This window comes from Melospiza georgiana, chromosome 8 (genome assembly GCF_028018845.1).
Source record: "Melospiza georgiana isolate bMelGeo1 chromosome 8, bMelGeo1.pri, whole genome shotgun sequence".
Lineage (NCBI taxonomy): Eukaryota > Metazoa > Chordata > Aves > Passeriformes > Passerellidae > Melospiza > Melospiza georgiana.
The window spans coordinates 11,017,408-11,036,084 of NC_080437.1; the positions used below are offsets into that span (position 1 = coordinate 11,017,408).

At 37.0% G+C, this 18,677-nt stretch overlaps 1 long non-coding RNA gene across 1 annotated transcript; it reads left to right on the forward strand.

The window, feature by feature from the left end:
* Positions 1-16,925: 16,925 nt before the first annotated feature.
* Positions 16,926-18,290, forward strand: LOC131086569 (uncharacterized). Its single transcript, XR_009114768.1, has 2 exons — positions 16,926-17,072; positions 18,096-18,290. It is a non-coding gene; the product is annotated as an uncharacterized LOC131086569 (long non-coding RNA).
* The last annotated feature ends 387 nt before the right edge of the window (positions 18,291-18,677 follow it).

The following is an 18,677-nucleotide window of genomic DNA, read 5'->3' on the forward strand; positions in this document are numbered from 1 at the left end:
TATCTGTAATGAAGATGGTTTATAATTGTACTCTAGAGAACAAAGATCATTGTTAGTGATATGGGGGACAAAAAGTCAAGGAAGGAGCTGGTTCTCAGGCCAGTTTGTTCTTTAGATGTTCACACAGGGCTTCAGAAACAAGCTCACTGCTTTGGTTTTCTGTCCATAGTATAGGTGGTTTATGGTCTATTTATGTCTTAATTTTTAGTTCATAGAACTGCAGTGTTCTCAGTGGTTGTATCAGCTTTGAGCTACTACTTGATTTCAGTCACCTGTGTGTTCTCATTAGCTAGAGTTCAGTTTCTGTACCAGTTCTTAAATGCTGTAAATGCATAGGAAAGAAGGTGATGGGCGGTATTGTGGCAATTAGTCCTTATCAGGTAATTATTTCCACCTTGTTCTGTAGGCTGGAATATCATTGCAGGAGCACCGAGGTTAAATGAAGAATGTGATTAGCCAGTTTGCTCAAGCATGTAGAAGTAGAAGTTGAGGTTAATGTGCTTTGCTCCTGTGCTGCTTTCAGCTGTGTTCTCTCTGATTTAGGAGCACACTCAATTATCAGCTGCTTGCAGTGCCAGCCTGTTTGCAGCACACCTTTGTGGAGGCATTTGGGGCTGAGCATGGGACATGACAATGTGGGAGCCACGTGGATCTCTCCAGAGGCTCAGTCACACACTGTATTTGAAGCAGTGGCTGTACCATACCTGCCCTCCTTGCTAAACAAGACTGGAACTCGGCAAAATATTTAACAAGCTGTGTGTTGGATGCTGAGAATAACTAGATCAGCATGTTAGATTTCTTAGTCTTTAAACATGGTAGGAGATAAGATAACTGGGGAGTTTTATTTGGCATGGATTTTGACTGAAATAATGCGTGCAGTTTACCAAACTCAGCAGGTCTGTACCAAATTCCTGTTTGATTCAAGTCCTTTCTGGAGGCAGGAGTTACAACACTGTCTGTGCCCCCCTTTCCAGAATTCTTATGTGCTAGGCACTGAGCAGTTGAATCAAATCAGTTTGCCAGAAGAAATGAAAAATGGCATGCTTCAGAATGAGTTCTGGCAGGCATGAAAGGGGTAATTGCAATAATAAAAGAGGCACTGTATCTTCTTTACTCTCATATTTCATATGGGGTCCCATGAGAAGATTCACATTGGAGTAGCATCAGTAAAAACAAAATTGCTGGGGTGGGTGAAAAGATAAAGATTAAAAGGTTTTTGTCCTCACAATCAGGAGCTTCACTAACTTCATTAATTTCATATGAAGTTTTGGTCTTAGGACTAGCTCTGAGGAGAGAGGTAACTAGAGAAAACTCAATACCTGTGTGGTAGGAAGTGTCTGTATTATTTATGGACTTTGCAACAAGGTCATTTTCAACTGTGTGTACATGACAGGTATCAGTTTCTATTTAAAATCTGTGAAGTATAGCTCAGGGAGACAAACAACTTGATTTAATTTCTTGTAGGCTGCTTTTAAAATATCTTATATATAAATTTTAACAGATTATTTTCATTATGGATAAGAACAGTACTGAACACTGTACTGTGCCTTCCTAAAGCAATCTACTGTTTTAAGGTGTGTATTAGCAATTTCATAGCAAGTGGAGTAATTTTCTGTGTTGGATTCTAAAATTTTATTGAGGAAAGGGATCTAAGACAAGTATCAAATACTTCCTGCTTTAATTAATTTATTATTTAAAGTACTATTTAGCTATTGGGGCTGAAACATTGCCAGGGTGTGCTGGTGCTGAATTCCCTCAGAAACTGGAATGGCTGTTCCCAGCTCACATCCCAGTCCTGTTTCCAGCTGAGCAGAGCAGATGAGGAGGAGCAAAGAAACCACAAATCAGGGATCCTGCCAGGGCTCTGGGTACCTCTGCCTTGTCTGCCTGAGCCCTTCACAGCCAGGGTAACCCTGGGGCTGCCTCCAGTGCAGAGTTTGAGCCTCTGTCAGACACCACACTCAGGAGGAAGGTGGATCTGTACAGAGGACCAGTTCCTTTCTGTGCTAAACTGTCTTCTGGGAAGTCAAATTGCTTTTGAAATAACTGCAGATAGAATTACAGAATTTTGTTTCAGAAAATTTCATTTGAAGTTGTGAGCCATACCACATTATTGCACTTGACAGTTTATGCAAAGTGCCTTTGCTTAAAGAATTGCTTGAGATAAATTCCAAGTACAAATTGAAGCAAGTTGTTTGCCTTTGGATTGCCTATGTGAGCATTTATGTTTCCCTTCCTCATTGCACCAGAAACTGCAAAAATAAAAGCCCATTTTATTTTCTTGGGCTTATATGTTATGCTGTGCTGCTTTATGTAGACCTTGGTAGTGTAAATAAATAGGTGAGAGCTGGGGTTATTTTCTTACCCCAAACTGCTGTAGAAACCGTTCAGCCTCTGCAGAGTCAACAGATCTCTGGACAGTTGCATAATAGTTGCTGGGTGACTGGCAGGATGTGAATCTGACAGGAGTGCTAAGTGTGGTGCTGTTCACACACCTCTTGGCTAAAATCCTGTGTGTGTGTGTGTTAAATGGAGACCATGAAGACAAGCCACAAGTGTGTAGGACTTCACAGAAATCCTTCTGCATGGGACCTGCCTGTGTATTGTGGGAAAATGTACTAAAATAGTACCAAATAGAAATCAAATTATTTTCCACATCTTTGTCTTGAAATGTTCTCAGGTCTGTGGGTTTTATTTTCTACCTTTGCAATGCTTTAAAGTAAAAACTTAATGTCTTAAGTGGTTTTGGCATGGGCTGTGAAAATAGAGATGGCAATTTCTTTATCTGCAGGAGAATGTACCAGCATTCAGTCTTCAGAGAAATGGGAGGTAATGCTGCTACAGCATTTGTGCTTTCAAAGGTGTATTTTTAAGTGAAACAAATATACCACAGATTAAAGGGTCTAAGATTAATGTTATCTGATCTTAATTTTAATTCAAAATTTGTGAATTAATTGTTGTACTCTAAGTGCCATATTCCTTGATGATATTCATCCCTTTTTATGCCTAGCCAGGAGGTGATGTGACAGGAATGACCTGGGATGTGTGGAGCAGTTTTGCCTTTGCTGTTGCTGTCCCTGTGAGATGCTGCCACAGGTGAATGCAGAAGATTCCATTCATTTGGGACTGCCTATATGAGCACTTGTACCAAATGAACACTTGACTAGAAATCTTCATTTCAGTCATCTGTTTACCAAAGCTTATTAAAAGCCTTTTTACTGATAGCATGAGATACCAGTACTGAGATCTGTTGGTTTAGAGCCTTTCCTCTATAAATAGCTTCAGCTGTGTTTGAGCCATGGCAGATCTGGAGAGCAGACTTGTAGGTTTCTTCATTTACTCCTTTTGCCTTGAGAAAAAAGAACCTGAATTTGGTGGTTTTCCAGGCAGGATGCAGAAGTTAATTTGCACATGTTGCAAATTTGAGATGTGCTTTCTGCAGTGTTGCAAAATTGGAGAAGAGGTATTCAGATTATTTCCATTTGAGATAAGGGCTTCAAACCTTTCAATACTTTGTCTTATTAATGAGATTCTTAGGTACCTGTGATCTGATTATTTAATAATTACTTTGTATTCCTTTGCATTAAATTGAAGTTTTTCCTGACTGCTAAGTTCAAGTAATAAGCTGCTATAGTTTTCTTAGTATGTGAATAGTAATGTTTTTTGCTTGTCTATAGCAGTGTAAAAGTAGGGAGTGAAACTCAAAATTGTGCAATTAGGAAGTTCTAGGTTTAGCCTAGTAGGGACTAGGCTAGTGTGAGTCTTGATTTTTTTACTTGAGGCATTGCTACAAAAATAATCTGTAGCTGAGCAAAAGAATATTTAAATTTATTATTTAATCAAACATAAGACTTTGTTTTTCTTTACATTTCCAGAAGCTCTGGTAGCAGATCTATTAGCCCATTATTTAGGACGTGAGTTTGACATGGATTCCTAATTTGTAAGTGAAATGTACTTGGGAAAATCCTCAATAAGTGGTACAGAGCAGTTTTCTGAGCTTCTAACTTCTTAATAATTCTGCTGCAGAAATCAAAATATTGAATAAATTATGATAAATACTTCATCAGTAAATATTTCTAATTGTCACAAAAAGTGGTTGTGCTTATGTTTGTTAGCTTTAAAGACTTTCTGTGTCCATCTGTTTATATAGTTGCTGTGCATGATGACTGATGTTGCCAGCTGATTCCTTCAGCTCTGTGACAGAGCAGTTATAAAAAGCTCTTCATGTATACAGGATCCCTCATCTCCTGGTCAGGCAGTCTATAGATACACAGCAGTTCTCAGTGCCATGCTTTCCACTGTTACTGCCAGTATATTGATAATGAGTGTTGCCAAATAATCTAACTGATAAACATTGAATGTGCTTTGTTATCCCTGCAACACCACTTCTTGTTTTCAGATGAGTAGGACAAAAAGTAACTCTCTGGAGGCAGCAGGTCTGACCCAAAGCTTGCTGAAGTCAGTGACAAATTAATCTGATTTCAGTGACCTTCCCATCATGGGCCATTCGTGATAGAGGCTTTTGTGGGTCAGTGTGAAGGCTTCTCCTTTCTCAATTCCTGTATCAGTGACAAGCTGTGTAAGCAGCTGGTTTGTGTCATTGTGCCATAATCTCTAGCTTTTGATGGCTATTCCCTCATTTCTAATTGAAGAGACAAAAGAGGGCATGGTACAGTTACCCAATCCTGAAATATTTGTGATTCTCATCTTGTGTTTGAAATGAGCTGATGAAAAAGCTGGTGATGGGAAAGCTGATAGATACACAGGCATAAATCTTCCACAGATGCATTGTGAGCATGCCAGCTTTGTTCTCTTAAATAAGGTTAGGGGGGAAATTAAGTACTTTAGTCAGTTTATTTCCTGGAAATTATGTTTTTTAGAAAATTCCTGTCTACTTCATTTAGCATAGCAAATATCAGTAGAAAGTGATTTGCCAGGAGTGAAATAAGAATTGTTTGAAAGTAACATTTACAATTGAAATGGATCTTTTTTGCAACTCTTGGTGTCCTTGGCTGTCTGGCTGAAAATTATACTCAAAATCTTTCTAGCCTGGAATCAAAGCATCAGAGGCTGCAAACCAGTTTTTTCTTGGTTTAATACTCAATTCATAGTCAGAAGTTGTTGACATAAATGTAATGTGTATTGTTTAAATAACAAACATTAAAGCTCTTATGAACTAGAGAATACTAGTCTCCTGTAGTGCTTTTGTTTGCATTTCTATTAGCAAAATCAACTTTACCCTCTTTCACTTTGCAAGAGTGGCTATGGAAATCAAGATTGTTAAAATATATTTGGATGCTTAAATCTTCTGTGAAATATGTTTTGGGTGAAGCCCAGATATAGAGCATTAAGAATTACCATTCAAATCTGTTGGTATAATTAAAATTGGTATTATCAGCAAACTCCAGGAGTACATTGGCTGGTATTTTTCAACACATGGATTTCTTGGAGGGGAAGAAATAGCTGGTTATGCTGGATGTAAAAGTGTACATGTGATATCTTTTCTTGGTCATCTTTCACAGACCTCAGGATTCTTCATGGTGCCCACTGCATGTAGAGATCCAGCACAAAATCACTGTTGGATAGTTCATCCCAGAGGAATCTCAGAATGAGAAAATAGGTCAGAAAAGGAAATATTTCTGTTTTAATTAAATTGTCCCTCCTTGAGCACACTTGAACAATTTTTGAAAACACTGTATGTAGTTTTTTGTGATTATTATTTACTGTCTAATCTTGCAAATGTTGGCAAGGCAATGACTAACTTACCTGTTCTACTTCATCTCTTCTGTTTGTTTTTTTTTCCTTTGAAAGCCAGTAGGTTGAAATTAAGCTTATTTTGAAGTACTGGAAAGGTAGGGTCCCTGCATACCATTAGTAAGAGATTTTCTGGTTTCAGAAGGGCTACTGTGTTGTGGTTTTCTGACTAAATGAGTTAAAATCACCATGGAAGTCGTAAAAGCTTATCCTGGTTTCTTTTGTCTCATCAGCTTTCACATAAGCCTGCTGTTGTTCTTTAGTCAAGGAACACTGAATGGCAATCTAAATCATGTATGCCTTTAGATTGTTCAGTTCTCATTAGAGGTCAGCTTTCTTGAACAGAGGATGCTGAGATGTTCACCTTGGGTTTTGAGGCTGCATTCTCATTGTGGCATTTACACCAATGTAACACTGGGCTGCCTAAGCAGAAATTGAGTTTGTTCCTTATGTGACCAAAAACCTCAAAGTAATAGATGAGTAGGTGAAGGATGGAGTTAGAAGCCACTCTCCTTCACTGTTCTCTTCTCCCTAAATACTTTACCCCTCACCTGCACTGAACTCATGCTTGAGTGCAAGTCCATTAATGTTACTCAGTTTCAGGTGCAATTTATTCTTGTTTATTAGATGGCTGATTCAGTGAAGGTTATGTAAGTTAAAGAAGTTAATGGGCCTGTGAACTTAAAGAAAAAATGTCTGTTATGTGGCAAAGCACTCATCTTTTTTCTCCCAGAGTCCTAAAGTCACACTAGAATACAGAATATAGGGCACTGCCTCAGGACTTAAAGTAATTCTTAACATTTTGAAAACTAAAGTGGAGGAAGGTGATTGTGTGGGTGAGTTCTGAACAATATAAGATAAGAGAGAACTTCCTTCAAATAGTGTATGAGGTTCAGGAACTGAACAAAAAAAAATAGTTCTATCAGATGCCCTGTGTTAATCCTGACTTTGAATCATTTGATTATTTTGTGCTTGTAAACCAGTACCTGAGAGTTCAAGTAAGGAACAAAAGCAGAGGAGGATAATAAATCTCATATTGCAGGAAGAGAGAATTGTAGATATAGAAATCATATAATCAGGGATGATGACTGTTAAAATCTCAAGAGGTAGGGTGAAAAGCTGAGGTGAAAAGGGTAGTTGTGTATCTTATCAAAAAGGTGAAGGATTATGCACTGGGGAATGGCAGTGCAGTGTTTAAGTTATGAGTGTGTGAGATTCACTCACTGAGTTCCACATGTGGTTCCATGTACTGTGCAAGCAAATAAACTTTTCATTGCCTCAGTTCCCATTAAAAAAAAAAAACAAAAACCAAAAGAACCCAACAGATGATAATCTATTCCCCACACCTTAAAAATATGGGGAGAACAAATACATTGAGCATTGCTTGGAACTGAGCTGGTTGTACAAACTTGTAAGGTCCTCATACCTGAATTGATATAGGCCAGAAGTTAAGGAGTATGGGCAGAATGTATTCTTAAAGAGAAACTCCTGAAATTTGCTTTTCTGTTAAACTCATACAGTTTCTTTCCTGTCAGACTAGATTTTCTTCAAGAAATATAGGGAAGTCTTTGATTATTTTCCAAAGTGATAAGTAAAATACTTCTTGACATGAATGTTTATCATTTTCAGAGCATATTCATTTGACTCATGCCTAGGAACAGAAGTAGTGAGATCTAGTGGAGCTGCAGTTCATTAATTTTATGTTGAAGGTGATGAAAAGTAGAAATTATGCAAGCTTTGGTCAGTTCTGTTGAATTAAAAGAATTCAGAGAAATTAGTATTAGAGGAATATTAGAAGTTTTCTTAGATTAACAAGGACTAACCATGGCTTCATCCATAAGCTACTTTTATGGGTCAATTTGGAGAAAAGGAATAGTTGTCAAATACATTACATTTGTGTTCTGCCAGCAGATTTCATTTCAATTGTTTTCACACTGTATGCTTAATATGTCTGAAAAGAAGTCAGTCTTTCAGCAAAACTTCATCCAGCAAATTGCATGATGGCAGGTGAAGAGCAGGTAATATAATTTGACCTGTGGTTATATTTGGTTAGAAAAATTTCTGAAATGCTAAGTAAGGTGGAATTATTACTCAACAAGCAATGAAAATAAATACTAGGATTGGTGTGGGTTCTTTGGTAATATGCCAGTGTAGATATGATTGTGCTTTTTTTTGCTGAGAATGTCAGATCAGCTTGTTTAAAGTAGTGTATTTTCTTGAACTTAGACTTGTTTTTATTTTCTTTTCCTACTCTAGATTGTAAAAGAGCATAAAATTGAGATAAGATGGAGGAAGGTGACTTTATTAGCTCTGTGACTGCCTGGATTGCTAATTCCAGAGGACCTCTGGGGAATACAGACTTTGCAGTTGGGCTGTTCCTGGCCTTCCTGTGTCCAGCAGAGGAGCCCCAGGAGGCAGCTCTGACTTCTCAGGTGTGAGACTTTGATAAGCTCAAACCCCTTATTGCATCAATGCTTGTAAAGCAGGACTAATCCCAAAGATCAGTGGCAAGCTTTCTGCCAGTAGTTCTGCTCTGGACATCCAGCTCCTGAGCTAAGTCACTACTTAATTTTTAAAATAATGGGCTAGAGCTACTCTTGAAGTATCATGAGTACTCTTATTAATGTGGAGCATGGTGGCAAATTTCTGTCATGGAGCTGGAAAGCCAGTGTAATGTGGAAAAGCCTAGATAACTTCTACATTAGAACAGCTTCAGTCCCTGCTAAACTGTATTTTGATTTATAAAAGATGAGCTATTGAGAATTTGAAAGAATAAGGTAAAGTTTCCCCACATCTTTCTAAAATACTGATGTTGGCTGCAAGAGTGAAATTTTCATTCTTGAAAGGTGAATGTGAGTCAAGACATTTTTAAGGGGCTTTCATTTTTTCTGTACTCAAAGTCTTAAGAAGCTGGGCTCTGTTTGGAAAGGAAAAGCTTTGCATGACAGCACTGTTGTGTCAGTGGCTTTGCAGTGCTAAGCAGTGGAGAATGCTGCTGATGGCCAGCTTCCTTCTCCATGTTTGCATGCTCCAGGGAAAGCTGAGATGCCCACTAAACAGTTTGTCACTTCAGAGCTGCCTGGAGAGGGGAACTGCATAGAACAGCTTCCAGGATCAGAACTTTATCCTTTAAACTTCCCTGGATATGAAGTGTGAGTGCTTGTTTTTTAACCACTGTGTTTCCCTAGTTAAAGGGATAAGCATAGGTAAAGGGACTTGGCAGCTGCTTCCCATTTGGGGTTGGAATCTTTACTTCCTTCAGAGCTGGTAAAGTAAAACTTACTTGTTTGCCATAAAAAGAAAGAAGTGACAGGTAACATCATAATGTATGAGGGACTAAAAAACTATGTACTATGATTGCACAGTTCTTAATTCTTATTAGCTTCCCTCTTCCTTCTTCTGTATTTGCATTTTTAATGAGGAATGCCATTTTAGTGGACATTTTGGATGTTTTTCATTTCAGCTTCATCAAATCAAGTTGTTGCACTTGCTCATTTTGTGAAACTTTCCATCCATACCCACCATTTACTATTTTTTTCTCACTCTGATCAGACTGTTCAGTTTTCTGCATGGTTTTTCTGTTGGCAGCTGAAGTTCATAATATATTGTTTCTATATTGTGATGTCATAAAGTTCCTGTTGAGAGAAGTATGTTAATATTTTGATTCTCACTTGTCTCTGAATACCTTGTATTTACTGAATGAATGCTATCTTTATTTTTGAAAAGATGCCTTCAATTATTTTTAAATTTGGTTTCCACTGTATAAACTAAATCTCCATTTGCTGCTTTTTAGATTTGTGCTGACAAATATGATGTCTTAGTAGTTTAATGTATTTTATTTTTCTCAAATTTTTCTTCTGCTCCAGTGTTTCATGACAGTTTACATGTTTTTTATATTAGCATGTGGCTCCTAAACTGGCACTCATTTAGATGATATGATAGTTTGACCTGCAAGATAAAGATTAATATAAAATGTAATGTTAATGTAGCTGTAGTTCTTGGAATGCAATGTCAGGTAATTCAGAGCATTAGCCAAGGTAGAACAAACTGTACTGCTTTCTGAATTCCTGTATCTCTGGTCTGGTGTAAAGATTACTAATCTCTAGAGAAAGATAATGGATCACATGTTTAGTGTAATAGCTTTTTGGGTTTTCTGCTTTATCTGCTAATTTTCAAGTCTTTTAAAGTAAGCTCACATAAACAGCTTTTAATGTGAAATTTATTGGAAGGAAAACCAATATGTATTTACTGTCATATGCTCAATAATACCAAAGCTGTTCACTTACATTCCATGTGCTTCCTAACACAAGTAAGTTAAACCTGGAGTCACTCAAATCATTAGCTGGATACAAAGAGTACTTTAATATGGAATGACTTGCAAATTCCTTGTGTTTCTTCAGCTCTAATTTTCCTCTTTGGTGTTTTTGCAGAATGCCCAATTCAGGTGCACGTGTGTGGCACTAAAGCACCACGAGTCACACGGAGCAGTAGCTGTCCTGTAGATGATGTCACTTGGCATGGAGTAAGGGTGGGTCACTGTACACTGTTCAGAGCCACCTTAGTGCCAAACTCATGTGTGGCTTGGGGCATTAAATAGAGCTCCTGTTAAGAAGATGGATTTCTAACATTGGCACTGTCGCTTCTGTTCTATGTGGAAACTTCCTGCTAGTGTTTTTCAAAAAATGTTTTGAGGATTTTTGTGATTTTAGCTTTGTATAGCAGCTCACATGGTTTTCTGGATAAAGAATATGCTAATATAGTAGTAGCCAATATTGGCCTTGTGTACATCAGTCCTGTTGTTTCTGTTCTAGTGAAAATCAAGTATAGAACTTGCAACACCTGGCAGACAGAGAAAGAATTGCATTTGCCAACAGGATTGCAGTTCTAGTACAGAAGGTGCTAAACTATGCAGTGACCATTTCTTTATAATCTCTACTCTCTTTGCAATATATTGCAGAAAGAAGCCATTTATAGTTTTGCTTCAGATTGGAGCAGCTTCTGCATGAAGACAAATGAATAAATAGATAAATCTCTTTAGTTTCCATCCTTAGCTCTTCATGCTTCAGGAGCTTTGGAAGTTAAACAACTTAAAATTTCAGAGGCACAACTATGTAGTACTGCAAGTAATAAAAACATTTATAAAAGTTATTGAATCAAAGGCAGCTGAGTGAAGGTACACAGCAATAATGGCACAGTACAGATAATAACTGAGGTATTGCCTCAAACAAAAACAGTGAAGAAAATGATGTGCTTTGAGTGAGAGCAAAAGTACACAGAGGTTTTTACCAGTGGTTATGCAGCTGTGCCCTGCTGCTACACACTGTGACTTGGAACAGTAGAGGGAGACCCAGGATGATTTTTTACATCATACCTCGGGGTTTTTGATTGTTCTTGAGGTGTTTTCAGACAACTGAATTACCATGGAAAAGGGTACAGGCCACATCAGTGTTTCTGGCATTTAATTAGTGCACTTAATTCACATTTTGTTGAATTGTGATGATTTCCTTTAACTTTTTGGAGCACAGTAGGATAGAAATTGTGATCTTCAATTTTTTGAAGTATAATCAAAAGTCAAATTACTTTTAATAAATAATCAAAGTGCATTGCTGTCCTTAGTCTGAGAGAAAAGCTACCTCTTGAAATAAGGAAATTTGCATCTAAAAGGCACCTTTGGCTCAGTCAGCTATGTTGATAGTTATTCAGTGTCACCTGTTCCCTGTTAAAGCTTAACCAGTTGGCTAAACTAACATCCATCTAAACCATTGAAATGTAAAGGCTTATATATTAAAAAGCTAATGCTAATTTTCTTTATTTATCATATCTGATTTTTTTTCCTAAATAAATGCCAGAAGACTTGAAAACTTTGTTTCCAGATGATTCACTGTAGTTCTCACTCACTTAAAATAATCTGAATTTTTTGTCCTGTTTTCCTGCAGTGCCCTAGTAAATTAACAACTTTACACTTACTGGAATAGCCACGAAAGAGTGTTTGACATTCATGCAGTTCTGCAGAGAAGGTGGTAGGTGTGTTCCTTCTGTGGCCACAACAAGGAGCAAGTGTGGGCAGTGAACCATCAGTGATCTTTGGAATGCTCTTCACCAGTGTACAGGGACAGTTTGGCCCAAGTCTGAAGGTTGTTTCCTTAAGGGAGCTTTATCTCTTGAAAAATCTTAAACTTCTTGACTTATAGATAGAAGAGCAAATCCTTTTCACTTACAGCTGAAGTGTATTCTTGGAGTGTGTGCAAAAGAGAAATATTAACATAATCTTTTGCCTTTACAAGAACTGAAATTCTAGTTTTGGATATAAAAGTCATTACTGTCATACTAACATGTAGTTAACATCTCTCAAGAGTTTTGTTTAAATTACAATGCTCACCTCAAAAGCATGTGTTTGAACTTTTCTGTTGAGGCAATGGTTCTGTAGAAATGTGTAAAGCCAGCTTTCATCTTCCTGAGATATGGAAGTACTGAGGAGATCAGCTGTTGATTGGACTGGATTGCCATCTCCTTTGAAGCTGATGATGCCACATAGAGGGTGTAGCTGCCCACTAGAGGCACAGATAAAATGTGCACAGTGTGGCTTGGCGTGGGAATTAGATAGCTCTGGTGCCATGGGTTCAGCCTGCCAAAAAGTACTTGCTGCCATTTATGTTTGCAGCAAGGTTAAATGTTTGCTCCTCTGGAGGGATCCTCTCTAGCCAGTGATGAAGTGAATGAAGTCATGATTGAGCTGTTGGTCTAAAAGTGTCTTCTGGGCTCGTGTGGCACCTGTAGTTTTGAACAGCCCTGGGAAATGACTTGATGTAGTGATGGCTTGTGTGCTGCAGTGTGACTTCTTGGAGTGAGTGACTGATTTTTTCAGTTGACAGACAGTGAACTTGAATTGTTTCATGATGCTGACAAATGAGAAGTATCCCACTTGTCTTAAAGGCAAGAGGAAGTGCAGCTTCTGTTCAGGTCTATTGGTAATTTAACCACTTGTGGTGGGGAATGAAAGACATCTTCCTGGCACTAGTAGAGTACTTACATGGAAATAAAATACATTATTTTACATGGTAAACTTAAGAATTACACCTTTTCAACACCCTGTCTCCCACAGTACAAAAGCAAAAGGACAGTCTTACCTATGGCTGTTGTCCAAAACAGTGACAATATCCCATTTTTTACTGTGAGCATGCAGTCAGCATCCAGGTTTTCATTATGAAACTTCATCTTTTTTGAGTAAGACTTTCGTAAAGATGGGAAAGTAATACTGGTGGCTTTGTATTTTAAATATTTTATATATATATAAATCTCCTGATCCTAATAAGTGAAATCTACCAGCAGTTAATCTGATGGAGATCAGGCTGTTAGGATGTTTCTTTGACCAGTTACCTTGCTTTCACCTTAGGTCCTGTACTGCTTTATCCACCTCTGTTTGTCAGGTTTCAGTCCCAATGTAGATTTTCATTGGTAATGATACCTGTTGAAAATTTTCTGCAAACTAAATAGTTTTTCTAAAAAAAGCCACAGTGATGCTATTCTAATATTGTGAGGTATTTTAATATGCTGAAATATATGGAACAATATCTTTCTTGACAGAAGATATAGCAGTTTAGTTGTTTAAATAGTTCTCAAAAATAAGGGTTTGGGGAATGAGTGTTCTTCAACTAAACGTGCATGGCACATTTGTGTATCTTTGACCTTTTACCTTTATCTTCCTTTTCTACTCAAAAGGTCAGTGTTCTCCAGAACTTTTGACTTCTTTTGTTTGTAGCAGCCACTGGACGCTCATATCTCCTTAATTATATGTTTTTGTGTATTGCAAAACAAAAATCAATAAATAAATTTACTTAAGGGGCCATCTTGAAAGGCACAAAGACTGTGAGGCAGGAATTATCAAGTTAATCACAAAAGCCTACCACCTTTACTCCAATTTTCAAACACAATGAAGACTCTCAGTGGCTGAATTGGAAATCTATAATTAGTGTTCAGATTTTTGCATCATTTGGTTGCAAAAAATAATAATGGGAAAATAAAATGGCTGATGCAACTGCTCAGTAGATGCCTTTTTTATATGATCCAAGATTGTATTTACAGAAGGAATGTCTTCATTTCATATCCAGGGAAATATTTTCCTTCTAGAGCACAACTTCAGAAACCACAGACTGATCCTGCTGGCAAGTAGGTACACATTAAATATTAGCAATAGCAATGCCATTTGATTGCTTGCCTTCTTTTTGTATAATAATAGTTATGAAGAACAACTTGCCTTTTCTTCCTCAGTATTTCAGTTTAACATTTTTTACAGTGTTGGGCTATGGAACTGCTTAGAACCTTGATTTCTGGTTTAAATTATTTTTCTGCTGCTGCAGAGTATTTAGGAAGGTTTCTATTGTGTTACCTATACCATAAGTGTTCTCTTCCAAAAATCATCTTGTTACTTGAAGTGCTCCAAATAAGGAAAAGAAAAAAGGATACCTGGTGTTTTATGGCTAGGTATTGCTGAATACAGGTTTTATGTACCTGTAAACCAGCTGTACCTGTCTTGAGTCCAAATGCTATTGTGGTCCTCTGGTAATAGCCAGTGAGAAGTACTAAATACTGAATGCTGCTATTTAACTTCAATAGTAGGTACTAATAGAAATTATTTTATGGTCAATAATAACCTAAGTACCTCATTTAGAAGTAACTTTATACTAATTACAGATGCTGCTGTATGCAAATGAAGGTTTGTGATTTTCAGTAATTTTGATATCACCTAGCAGGGTTCTTGCCATACCACCAGGTCTGGTTGAAGCAGCCCCTGTGCAATATTCCATGTGCTAACAGTGACAATGTGAGCCAAATGATCATCCTGCCTAACCTGCATTTGGACAGGACTACAGTCTTTGCCTGAAACCTTGTATGGAAATTCAGATAAAAGGGATTTGGTGCTTGTAACACTCACCAAACAATGGATGACAGAAATAAGACCTGTTCTGTTCATTTCCCCAGTTGAGCATGTGTATGTGTGTGTTCTCCCACATCTGTGTTCCCTTGAGTTCTGGTTGGGTGCCACCAGCCTGGGCTACTGCAATCCATGTAATCCTTGAGCTGCCATTCACTGACCCAGAGCATCTTCTTTGGAGCCCACATGATGCATCCCTTGCTCTTAGGTAAAGTGAGTTTGCTTCAGCTGCAAGGTGCTCAGCTTGAGTTCTCCTGTCCGTTTTTATTTGCCATTGTGTTCCTCTCAGTCTGTATTTGGACCAAGCTTATTGATTTAGTAGATTGTTGCTGGTATATTGATTCACTTGCAGTGCCAGCAGGAGTTGTTGGCAGAAGGATCTCCCTTTTTCTTGCACAAGTTGCAAGCAAACATGTAATGCATTCCTCACCATTCCAGAGTTGTTTCGGTTTCTGAGTGTATGAAACTGTTACTACACTGCTTGCTGTTTCTTCTTTCAAAGTTGCTGTACAGCTGCAGTCCCTGGCTTTTTAGAAAGATCACATTGAGTTTTGGAGGGAGATTTGAGCAGCATGGTGAAAGGGCCAGAAGAGATTCCTGTGATGTAAACAGAATTCTGCATCAAGAAGTTTTTCTGGTTTCCCTTTGGTTGGCAACTGTCTTAGTAGCTTTTCTACTCCACAATCACATGGATTAAGTTGTTGAAAAAACAGCCCTGCAGCTTGAATTGAACTGAAAAGGAACACTCTGAAGATGGCTATGAATAATTCAGTTTCCTCTGTTGTAAGGTAGATGAATCAATCCTTTAATTTTTTATACTACATGTAGGAGGAGTATAAAGTGAAGTATGTGAATAAGGAAGGATAAAGTCCACAATAGAAATTAAAATTTAGAATTTAAGAAATATCCTACTTTATGTATTTATTACTTTATTCCAGCTTTTCAGCAGGTAAAGGACAATTGTAATGTTTTCTTGCAAATTTTAGGGGTCAAGTCATTAACCACTTACTATTTAGGATGTTCATCATTAAGCTGCAGCAAATCAAAGCAGGCAGTAAAAGAATACAGTGTTTGTCTCCTAAAACTTTAGCTTTCCTAGAGGGGAATGTGCACTTTTGCCTTATACTGGTATAGTTCTTTGTCTTCTGATGCATTACTGTCTTTTGTTTCTGTAATTTTATTTGTAGTTTGAAACTTTGTGGTGTGTTACAGACATAAAGAAACTCTTAACTGGAGGTTGAATTAGTGTGGTTTACTTTTAGGGTACAGGACTTGAGTAAAGACTTGTTGAGGCTATTTAGATGTAAATTCTCAGAATGGAGATTAGGCATGTGGCTACTGTGAATATTCAGGAATTATAGGAAGCTGAACCTGTGTCACCCTTTTAAATTACCTTGGCATAATGCTTAATGATTATCATGGTGAGTAAATGCTATTAATGAATAGAAAAATATGGAATAAAATTGATGGGTATTTTTAGGGTATTTTAGGGATACTTTAAGGTTGTGTATGTTGCATCAGAACATTTCTAGAGGGAAGAGGATTTTTAAAGCTATTTTTAATTTTATTCTATGTGCAGCAGATCACTAGAGATAAGCACCTGTTAATGACTGTTTTAAAAACCTTTAAATTTAGAATTCCTGTCTTACTGTTTAGATTGGAGGAAATACACTGTGTGGGATAATATATTTCTGTATATTAAACCTCAGTTGCAGTGCCTTGCAAATATAAAACTTGCTGATGTAGTTACTGTTTTTTAATAGATCATTGACCCGTCAATCAGACTCTGACCATTTCAGAGATAAAAAGCTTGGCTGTCATTGGCTGCTAGGAATAGAGCACCTTTCCACAAATTAGGAAATGGTGTAATAATTAACAGGTATAATGGATATGTGCATTCAGGTTTCAGGTATATCTTCATGAGTTTTAGCTCTTGTTATCTTTTGTGTAGTTAGTTAAGCCACTGTCTGCCCACTGATAATTTAACTGCAGTGTAAAATGGATTTTTTTTTTGTGGCAGTAGAATTTTTCTAAAATAATTGTTAGGTTTTCAGCTCACCTTTTAAAATCTGAAGTGAATTGTTCTTTCAGACTTTTATTTATAACAAGGTGTAGAACTTCACTAACAAAACTCTTTAAGTGGTAATTCTGTTCTGAGGCAGCAAAGGAACAGTTCTTTAAACACTTTTGCCTACAGGGAATTTAGGTAAACTTTTTTTTTTTTTTTTCTGATTTACAGACTTTAGGTACTGATGATTCCTGGTACAGGAAGAAGTTTGACATCTTGGACTCAAAAAGTCACTTGGAAATTGCCAGAACAGGTCATTTAGCACTGGAACTATTACACGAATCAGAGAGTTGGCAGAGGTCATTTACCATTCCTAAGGTAATTTATGTTTTGAAAATATAAGCTGTATTTTAATTGCAAACATTCATTTAACAACATCAAGATTCAATTCCTTTGGTGTGATCATAGAATCATAGAACAGCTCAGGTTGGAAAGGCTCTTAGAAATCATCAAGGTCCAAACCCTGTGCCATGGGCATGCTTCATGGCCCCATCCAACCTGGCCTTAATGTACTGGCACTGCAAAATGTGAATCAGCAAAGCAAATGCTAAGTTTAGAGAAGTTACAGAACTGGAAAATTAAGGAAAACTTTCTGAATTTTTGTGTAACTTATAAACCTTTAAACATGTCAACAAGCAAAAGAGAAGTGATACTTAAAGTAAGGGGCTGATAAATTACTTTATAACTGGACATTTACGAAGTTCATTTGAACTGATAGTAACATTTTCTGTTTGTCACAGACCTGTTGCTAAGCTTTTTGCATTATGTATTGGTAGCCTTTTATCTACAAAGCTTATTAACATCACTTCTTTGGGGATTCAACCTCACTACCACTGCTTGGTCTTTCCCTTACCTGATCCACTACTTTAGTGTTGACTGTTAATTCTGTTCTTCTGGTTATTTGTATATTACCATTCTTTATATAACTCAAAGCTTTCACAGCTTTGGGCATTGACTTTTAAAAGTTACCATTTTCTGGGACTAAATTTAAATGTGCAATTGCAGAAGTTTGAACACTCCAATGTTTTAAATGGTATTTATTTGGTTATGAGCATAAAAGTGACCAGTACTAGTCATTGGGTTTTGTAGTTTCTTTGTATTTTGCCCTAATTTTAGTGATGCATATTGCTTTTCCAGTGACAGCAGTCATGTACCAGAGATCACTATTTTGGAGTGTTTATGGGTTTTCCATGTGAAAATGAGCCTTGTGAATGTGCAGATTTATTGACCCCTAGTGGGGTTGTTAGGAAAATGGTTGCTAATTTAATTAGTGCTAAATGAAAATTTTGCCTATTTTTCAATGCTGCATTTGTTTCAATGGTCTTTTCCTTCTATTTACAGCTGGATTAGCACTTGAATTTTTTCTGGTGTTCTCTACATCTGCAGAATTGCCTGTTGAAGCAACTTCTGTTGGCAACAGCACACCCAAAACAAGGAGCTGATATCAGCATTTTAAGGAACAGTCATAGCTGTTTCTGCATATATTAAAATTATAATTATACAGCAGAAATTCTAAAAAATAAAAGGTCTTCTTTTTGTGTGCTGTGTAAGTGGGCTTATTTTTAATTAGCTAGAAAAGGTTGTAATTACTTGAGTAGTTTGATACTACATAAATGAATTAAAGTAAATCCTAAATTACCTGCTCAAGATGTACTGACCTCTTAGTGGTTATTAAATAATTATTATTTATCAGTAATAGCCTGAAATAGTAGTTTCATGCCAAAACAGCATGTAAAATATGGCATTCCTAGCAAACTTTAATTTTAAATATCTCTAGTGTTTTAATAATTTAGTTGAAACTGTAATTTTCTGGGAGATGAAATGATCTCCTAACCATGCTCTGAAGATTTCTTACATTTATTTCAGATGAGTTAAAATCAAGTACTGAATAGTGAAGTCACATTTGACTGTTTGATTAGCAAT